Consider the following 7,544-nt stretch of genomic DNA (forward strand, 5'->3'; position numbering starts at 1 on the left):
CACGATGCCGTCGAATCAAGATAAGACTAGTAACGGCAAGCAAATTGACAATATCCACGCCCACAACTGCTTTGTGTTCTACTCGTGCATAGAAACTACGCATAGACCTAGCTCATGATACCGTTGTTGGGGAACGTAGCAGAATTTTAAAATTTTCTACGCATCACCAAGATCAATCTATGGAGTCATCTAGCAACGAGGGAGAGGGGAGTGCATCTACATACCCTTGTAGATCGCGCGTGGAAGCGTTCAAGAGAACGGGGTTGATGGAGTCGTACTCGTCGTGATCCAAATCACCGATGACCTAGCGCCGAACGGACGGCACCTCCGCGTTCAACACACGTACGGTTGGGAAGACGTCTCCTCCAACTTGATCCAGCAAGGGGGAAGGAGAGGTTGATGAAGATCCAGTAGCACGACGGCGTGGTGGTGGAAGCAACGGTGATCTCGGCAGGGCTTCGCCAAGCTCAGGGAGAGGGAGGAGTGTCACAGGAGGGAGAGGGAGGCGCCAGGGGCTAGGGTGTGGCTGCCCTCCCTCCCCCCACTATATATAGGACCCCTAGGGGGGCAGCGGCCAAGGGGGGTGGAGTGCCCCCCAAGCCAAGTGGGGCGCCCCCCACCCCTAGGGTTTCCAACCCTAGGCGAGGGGGAGGCCCAAGGGGGGCGCACCAGCCCACTAGGGGATGTTTCCCCTCCCACTTTAGCCCATGGGGCCCTCCGGGATAGGTGGCCCCACCCGGTGGACCCCCGGGACCCTTCCGGTGGTCCCGGTACAATACCAATTACCCCCGAAACCTTCCCGATGGCCAAAACTTGACTTCCTATATATAAATCTTCACCTTCGGACCATTCCGGAACTCCTCGTGACGTCCGGGATCTCATCCGGGACTCCCAACAACTTTCAGGTTACCGTATACTAATATCTCAACAACCCTAGCGTCACCGAACCTTAAGTGTGTAGACCCTACGGGTTCGGGAGACATGCAGACATGACCGAGACGACTCTCCAGTCAATAACCAACAGCGGGATCTGGATACCCATGTTGGCTCCCACATGCTCCTCAATGATCTCATCGGATGAACCACGATGCCGAGGATTCGATCAATCCCGTATACAATTCCCTTTGTCAATCGGTACGTTACTTGCCCGAGACTCGATCGTCGGTATCCCAATACCTCGTTCAATCTCGTTACCGGCAAGTCACTTTACTCGTACCGTAATGCATGATCCCGTGATCAACCACTTGGTCACATTGAGCTCATTATGATGATGCATTACCAAGCGGGCCCAGAGATACCTCTTCGTCATATGGAGTGACAAATCCCAGTCTCGATTCATGCCAACCCAACAGACACTTTCGGAGATACCCGTAGTGTACCTTTATAGTCACCCAGTTACGTTGTGACGTTTGGCACACCCAAAGCACTCCTACGGTATCCGGGAGTTGCACAATCTCATGGTCTAAGGAAATGATACTTGACATTCGGAAAAGCTATAGCAAACGAACTACACGATCTTTGAGCTATGCTTAGGATTGGGTCTTGTCCATCACATCATTCTCCTAATGATATGATTCCGTTATCAATGACATCCAATGTCCATAGTCAGGAAACCATGACTATCTTTTGATCAACGAGCTAGTCAACTAGAGGCTCACTAGGGACATGTTGTGATCTATGTATTCACACATGTATTATGATGTCATAGACCACAATACATCCCTAGTGAGCCTCTAGTTGACTAGCTCGTTGATCAAAAGATAGTCATGGTTTCCTGACTATGGACATTGGATGTCATTGATAACGGGATCACATCATTAGGAGAATGATGTGATGGACAAGACCCAATCCTAAGCATAGCTCAAAGATCGTGTAGTTCGTTTGCTATAGCTTTTCCGAATGTCAAGTATCATCTCCTTAGACCATGAGATTGTGTAACTCCCGAATACCGTAGGAGTGCTTTGGGTGTGCCAAACGTCACAACGTAACTGGGTGACTATAAAGGTACACTACGGGTATCTCCGAAAGTGTCTGTTGGGTTGGCATGAATCGAGACTGGGATTTGTCACTCCGTATGACGGAGAGGTATCTCTGGGCCCACTCGGTAATGCATCATCATAATGAGCTCAATGTGACCAAGTGGTTGATCACGGGATCATGCATTACGGTACGAGTAAAGTGACTTGCCGGTAACGAGATTGAACGAGGTATTGGGATACCGACGATCGAGTGTCGGGCAAGTAACGTACCGATTGACAAAGGGAATTGTATACGGGATTGATCGAATCCTCGACATCGTGGTTCATCTGATGAGATCGTCGAGGAGCATGTGGGAGCCAACATGGGTATCCAGATCCCGCTGTTGGTTATTGACCGGAGAGTCGTCTCGGTCATGTCTTCATGTCTCCCGAACCCGTAGGGTCTACACACTTAAGGTTCGGTGATGCTAGGGTTGTTGAGATATTAGTATACGGTAACCCGAAAGTTGTTCGGAGTCCCGGATGAGATCCCGGACGTCACGAGGAGTTCCGGAATGGTCCGGAGGTGAAGATTTATATATAGGAAGTCAAGTTTCGGCCATCGGGAAAGTTTCGGGGGTAATCGGTATTGTACCAGGACCACAGGAAGGGTCCCGGGGGTCCACCGAGTGGGGCCACCTATCCTGGAGGGCCCCATGAGCTGAAGTAGGAAGGGAACCAGCCCTAGTGGTCTGGTGCACCTCCCATGGGCCTCCCCCTGCGCCTAGGGTTAGAAACCCTAGGGGTGGGGGCGCCCCACTTGGCTTGGGGGGCACTCCACCCCCTTGGCCGCCGCCCCCCTTGGAGATTGCATCTCCTAGGGCTGGCGCCCCCCTAGGGGTCCTATAAATAGTGGGGGGAGGGAGGGCAGCCGCACCCTAGCCCCTGGCGCCTCCCTCTCCCTCCCGTGACACCTCTCCCTCTCCCTGAGCTTGGCGAAGCCCTGCCGAGATCACCGTTGCTTCCACCACCACGCCGCCGTGCTGCTGGATCTCCATCAACCTCTCCTTCCCCCTTGCTGGATCAAGTTGGAGGAGACGTCTTCCCAACCGTACGTGTGTTGAACGCAGAGGTGTCGTCCGTTCGGCGCTAGGTCATCGGTGATTTGGATCACGACGAGTACGACTCCATCAACCCCGTTCTCTTGAACGCTTCCGCTCGCGATCTACAAGGGTATATAGATGCACTCCTCTCTCCCTCGTTGCTAGATGACTCCATAGATTGATCTTGGTGATGCGTAGAAAATTTTAAAATTCTGCTACGTTCCCCAACAGTGGTATCAGAGCCAGGTTTATGCGTAGTTTCTATGCATGAGTAGAACACAAAGCAGTTGCAAAGGTTCGTAATAATTTCAAGAAAGTGTTCCCCCTAACTGTGCACCGTTGCGTAGGTTCGTTGTTTCGAAGCACCACGTGATGATCGGGTGTGATAGATTCTAACGTTCGAATACAACGAGTGTAAGCCAGATTTACACACGCAATACACTTAGGTTGAGTTGACGAGCCTAGCATGTACAGACATGGCCTCGGAACACGGAAGACCGAAAGGTCGAGCATGAGTCGTATAGAAGATACGATCAACATGAAGATGTTCACCGATGTTGACTAGTCCGTCTCACGTCATGATCAGACATGGACTAGTTGACTCGGATCATGTTTCACTTAGATGACTAGAGGCATGTCTATCTGAGTGGGAGTTCATTGAATAATTTGATTAGATGAACTTAATTATCATGAACTTAGTCTAAAATCTTTACACTATGTCTTGTAGATCAAATGGCCCACGCTAATGTCGCCCTCAACTTCAACACGTTCCTAGAGAAAACCAAGCTGAAAGATGATGGCAGCAACTATACGGACTGGGTCCGGAACCTGAGGATCATCCTCATAGATGCCAAGAAAGATTATGTCCTAGAAGCACCGCTAGGTGATGCACCCATCCCAGAGAACCAAGACGTTATGAACGCTTGGCAGTCATGTGCTGATGATTACTCCCTCGTTAAGTGCGGCATGCTTTACAGCTTAGAACCGGGGCTCCAAAAGCGTTTTGAGCGACACGGAGCATATGAGATGTTCGAAGAGCTGAAAATGGTTTTCCAAGCTCATGCCCGGGTCAAGAGATATGAAGTCTCCGAAAAGTTCTTCAGTTGTAAGATGGAGGAAAACAGTTCTGTCAGTGAGCGCATACTCAAAATGTCTGTGTTGCATAACCGCTTGACTCAGCTGGGAGTTAATCTCCCGGATGACGCAGTCATTGACAGAATCCTTCAGTCGCTTCCACTGAGCTACAAGAGCTTTGTGATGAACTTCAATATGCAGGGGATGGAAAAGACCATTCCTGAGGTATATTCAATGCTAAAATAAGCGGAGGTGGAAATCAAAAAGGAACATCAAGTGTTGATGGTGAATAAAACCACTAAGTTCAAGAAAGGCAAGGGTAAAAAGAACTTCAAGAAGGACGGCAAGGGAGTTGCCACGCCCGGTAAGCAAGCTGCTGGGAAGAAGTCAAAGAATGGACCCAAGCCTGAGACTGAGTGTTTTTATTGCAAGGGAAGTGGTCACTGGAAGCGGAACTGCCCCAAATACTTAGCGGACAAGAAGGCCGGCAACACTAAAGGTATATGTGATATACATGTAATTGATGTGTACCTTACCAGTACTCGTAGTAGCTCCTGGGTATTTGATACTGGTGCGGTTGCTCACATTTGTAACTCAAAGCAGGAGCTGCGGAATAAGCGGAGACTGGCGAAGGACGAGGTGACGATGCGCGTCGGGAATGGTTCCAAGGTCGATGTGATCGCCGTCGGCACGCTGCCTCTACATTTACCTACGGGAATAGTTTTAAACCTCAATAATTGTTATTTAGTACCAGCTTTGAGCATGAACATTGTATCAGGATCTCGTTTAATTCGAGATGGCTACTCATTTAAATCCGAGAATAATGGTTGTTCTATTTATATGAGAGATATGTTTTATGGTCATGCTCCGCTGGTGAATGGTTTATTCTTAATGAGTCTCGAGCGTAATGTTACACATATTCATAGTGTGAATACCAAAAGATGTAAGGTTGATAATGATAGTCCCACATACTTGTGGCACTGCCGCCTTGGTCACATAGGTGTCAAACGCATGAAGAAGCTCCATGCAGATGAACTTTTGGAGTCTCTTGATTATGAATCATTTGACACGTGCGAACCATGCCTCATGGGTAAAATGACCAAGACTCCGTTCTTAGGAACAATGGAGCGAGCAACCAACTTATTGGAAATCATACATACTGATGTGTGCGGTCCAATGAGTGTTGAGGCTCGCGGTGGCTATCGTTATGTTCTCACCCTCACTGATGACTTGAGTAGATATGGGTATGTCTACTTAATGAAACACAAGTCTGAGACCTTTGAAAAGTTCAAGGAATTTCAGAGTGAGGTTGAAAATCAACATGACAGAAAAATCAAGTTCTTGCGATCAGATCATGGGGGAGAATACTTGAGTCACGAATTTGGCACACACTTAAGGAAATGTGGAATAGTTTCACAACTCAGGCCGCCTGGAACACCTCAGCATAATGGTGTGTCCGAACGTCGTAATCGCACTCTATTGGATATGGTGCGATCTATGATGTCTCTTACCGATTTACCGCTGTCATTTTGGGGCTATGCTTTAGAGACTGCCGCATTCACTTTAAATAGGGCTCCGTCGAAATCCGTTGAGACGACACCGTATGAATTATGGTTTGGGAAGAAACCTAAGCTGTCGTTTCTAAAAGTTTGGGGATGCGATGCTTATGTCAAGAAACTTCAACCTGAGAAGCTCGAACCCAAATCGGAAAAATGCGTCTTCATAGGATACCCTAAAGAAACTATTGGGTATACCTTCTACCTCAGATCCGAGGGCAAGATCTTTGTTGCCAAGAATGGATCCTTTCTACAGAAAGAGTTTCTCTCGAAAGAAATAAGTGGGAGGAAAGTAGAACTTGATGAAGTATTACCTCTTGAACCGGAGAGTGGCGCAGCTCAGGAAATTGTTCCTGAGGTGCCTGCACCGACTAGAGAGGAAGTTAATGATGATGATCATGAAACTTCAGATCAAGTTGCTACTGAACTTCGTAGGTCCACAAGGACATGTTCCACACCAAAGTGGTACGGCAACCCTGTCTTGGAAATCATGTTGTTAGACAACGGTGAACCTTCGAACTATGAAGAAGCGATGGCAGGCCCAGATTCCGACAAATGGCTGGAAGCCATGAAATCGGAGATAGGATCCATGTATGAAAACGAAGTATGGACTTTGACTGACTTGCCCGATGATCGGCGAGCCATAGAAAATAAATGGATCTTTAAGAAGAAGACAGACGCGGATGGTAATGTGACCATCTATAAATCTCGGCTTGTCGTTAAGGGTTATCGACAAGTTCAAGGGGTTGACTACGATGAGACCTTCTCACCCGTAGCGAAGCTGAAGTCCGTCTGAATCATGTTAGCAATTTCCGCATTCTATGATTATGAGATATGGCAAATGGACGTCAAAACGGCATTCCTTAATGGTTTCCTTAAGGAAGAATTGTATATGATGCAGCCGAAAGGTTTTATCGATCCTAAGAATGCTGACAAGGTGTGCAAGCTCCAACGCTCGATCTATGGGCTGGTGCAAGCATCTCGGAGTTGGAACATTCGTTTTGATGAGATGATCAAAGCGTTTGGGTTTACGCAGACTTATGGAGAAGCCTGCATTTACAAGAAAGTGAGTGGGAGCTCTGTAGCATTTCTCATATTGTATGTGGATGACATACTGTTGATGGGAAATGATATAGAATTCTTGGAAAGCATAAAGGCCTATTTGAACAAGTGTTTTTCAATGAAGGATCTTGGAGAAGCTGCTTATATATTAGGCATCAAGATCTATAGAGATAGATCGAGACGCCTCATTGGTCTTTCACAGAGTACGTACCTTGACAAGATATTGAAGAAGTTCAATATGGATCAGTCAAAGAAGGGGTTATTGCCTGTATTGCAAGGTACGAGATTGAGCACGGCTCAATGCCCGACCACGGCAGAAGATAGAGAAAAGATGAGTGTCGTCCCCTATGCCTCGGCCATAGGGTCTATCATGTATGCTATGCTGTGTACCAGACCTGATGTAAACCTTGCCGTAAGTTTGGTAGGAAGGTACCAAAGTAATCCCGGCATGGAACACTGGACAGCGGTCAAGAATATCCTGAAGTACCTGAAGAGTACTAAGGATATGTTTCTCGTTTATGGAGGTGACGAAGAGCTCGTCATAAAGGGTTACGTCGATGCTAGCTTCGACACAGATCTGGATGACTCTAAGTCACAAACCGGATACATGTATATTTTGAATGGTGGGGCAGTAAGCTGGTGCAGTTGTAAGCAAAGCGTTGTGGCGGGATCTACATGTGAAGCGGAGTACATGGCAGCCTCGGAGGCAGCACAAGAAGCAATCTGGGTGAAGGAGTTCATTACCGACCTAGGAGTCATACCCAATGCGTCGGGCCCGATGATTCTCTTCT

Source organism: Triticum urartu, chromosome 5A (genome assembly GCF_056163025.1).
Source record: "Triticum urartu cultivar PI428250 chromosome 5A, HENAU_Tu73, whole genome shotgun sequence".
NCBI classification, from domain to species: domain Eukaryota; kingdom Viridiplantae; phylum Streptophyta; class Magnoliopsida; order Poales; family Poaceae; genus Triticum; species Triticum urartu.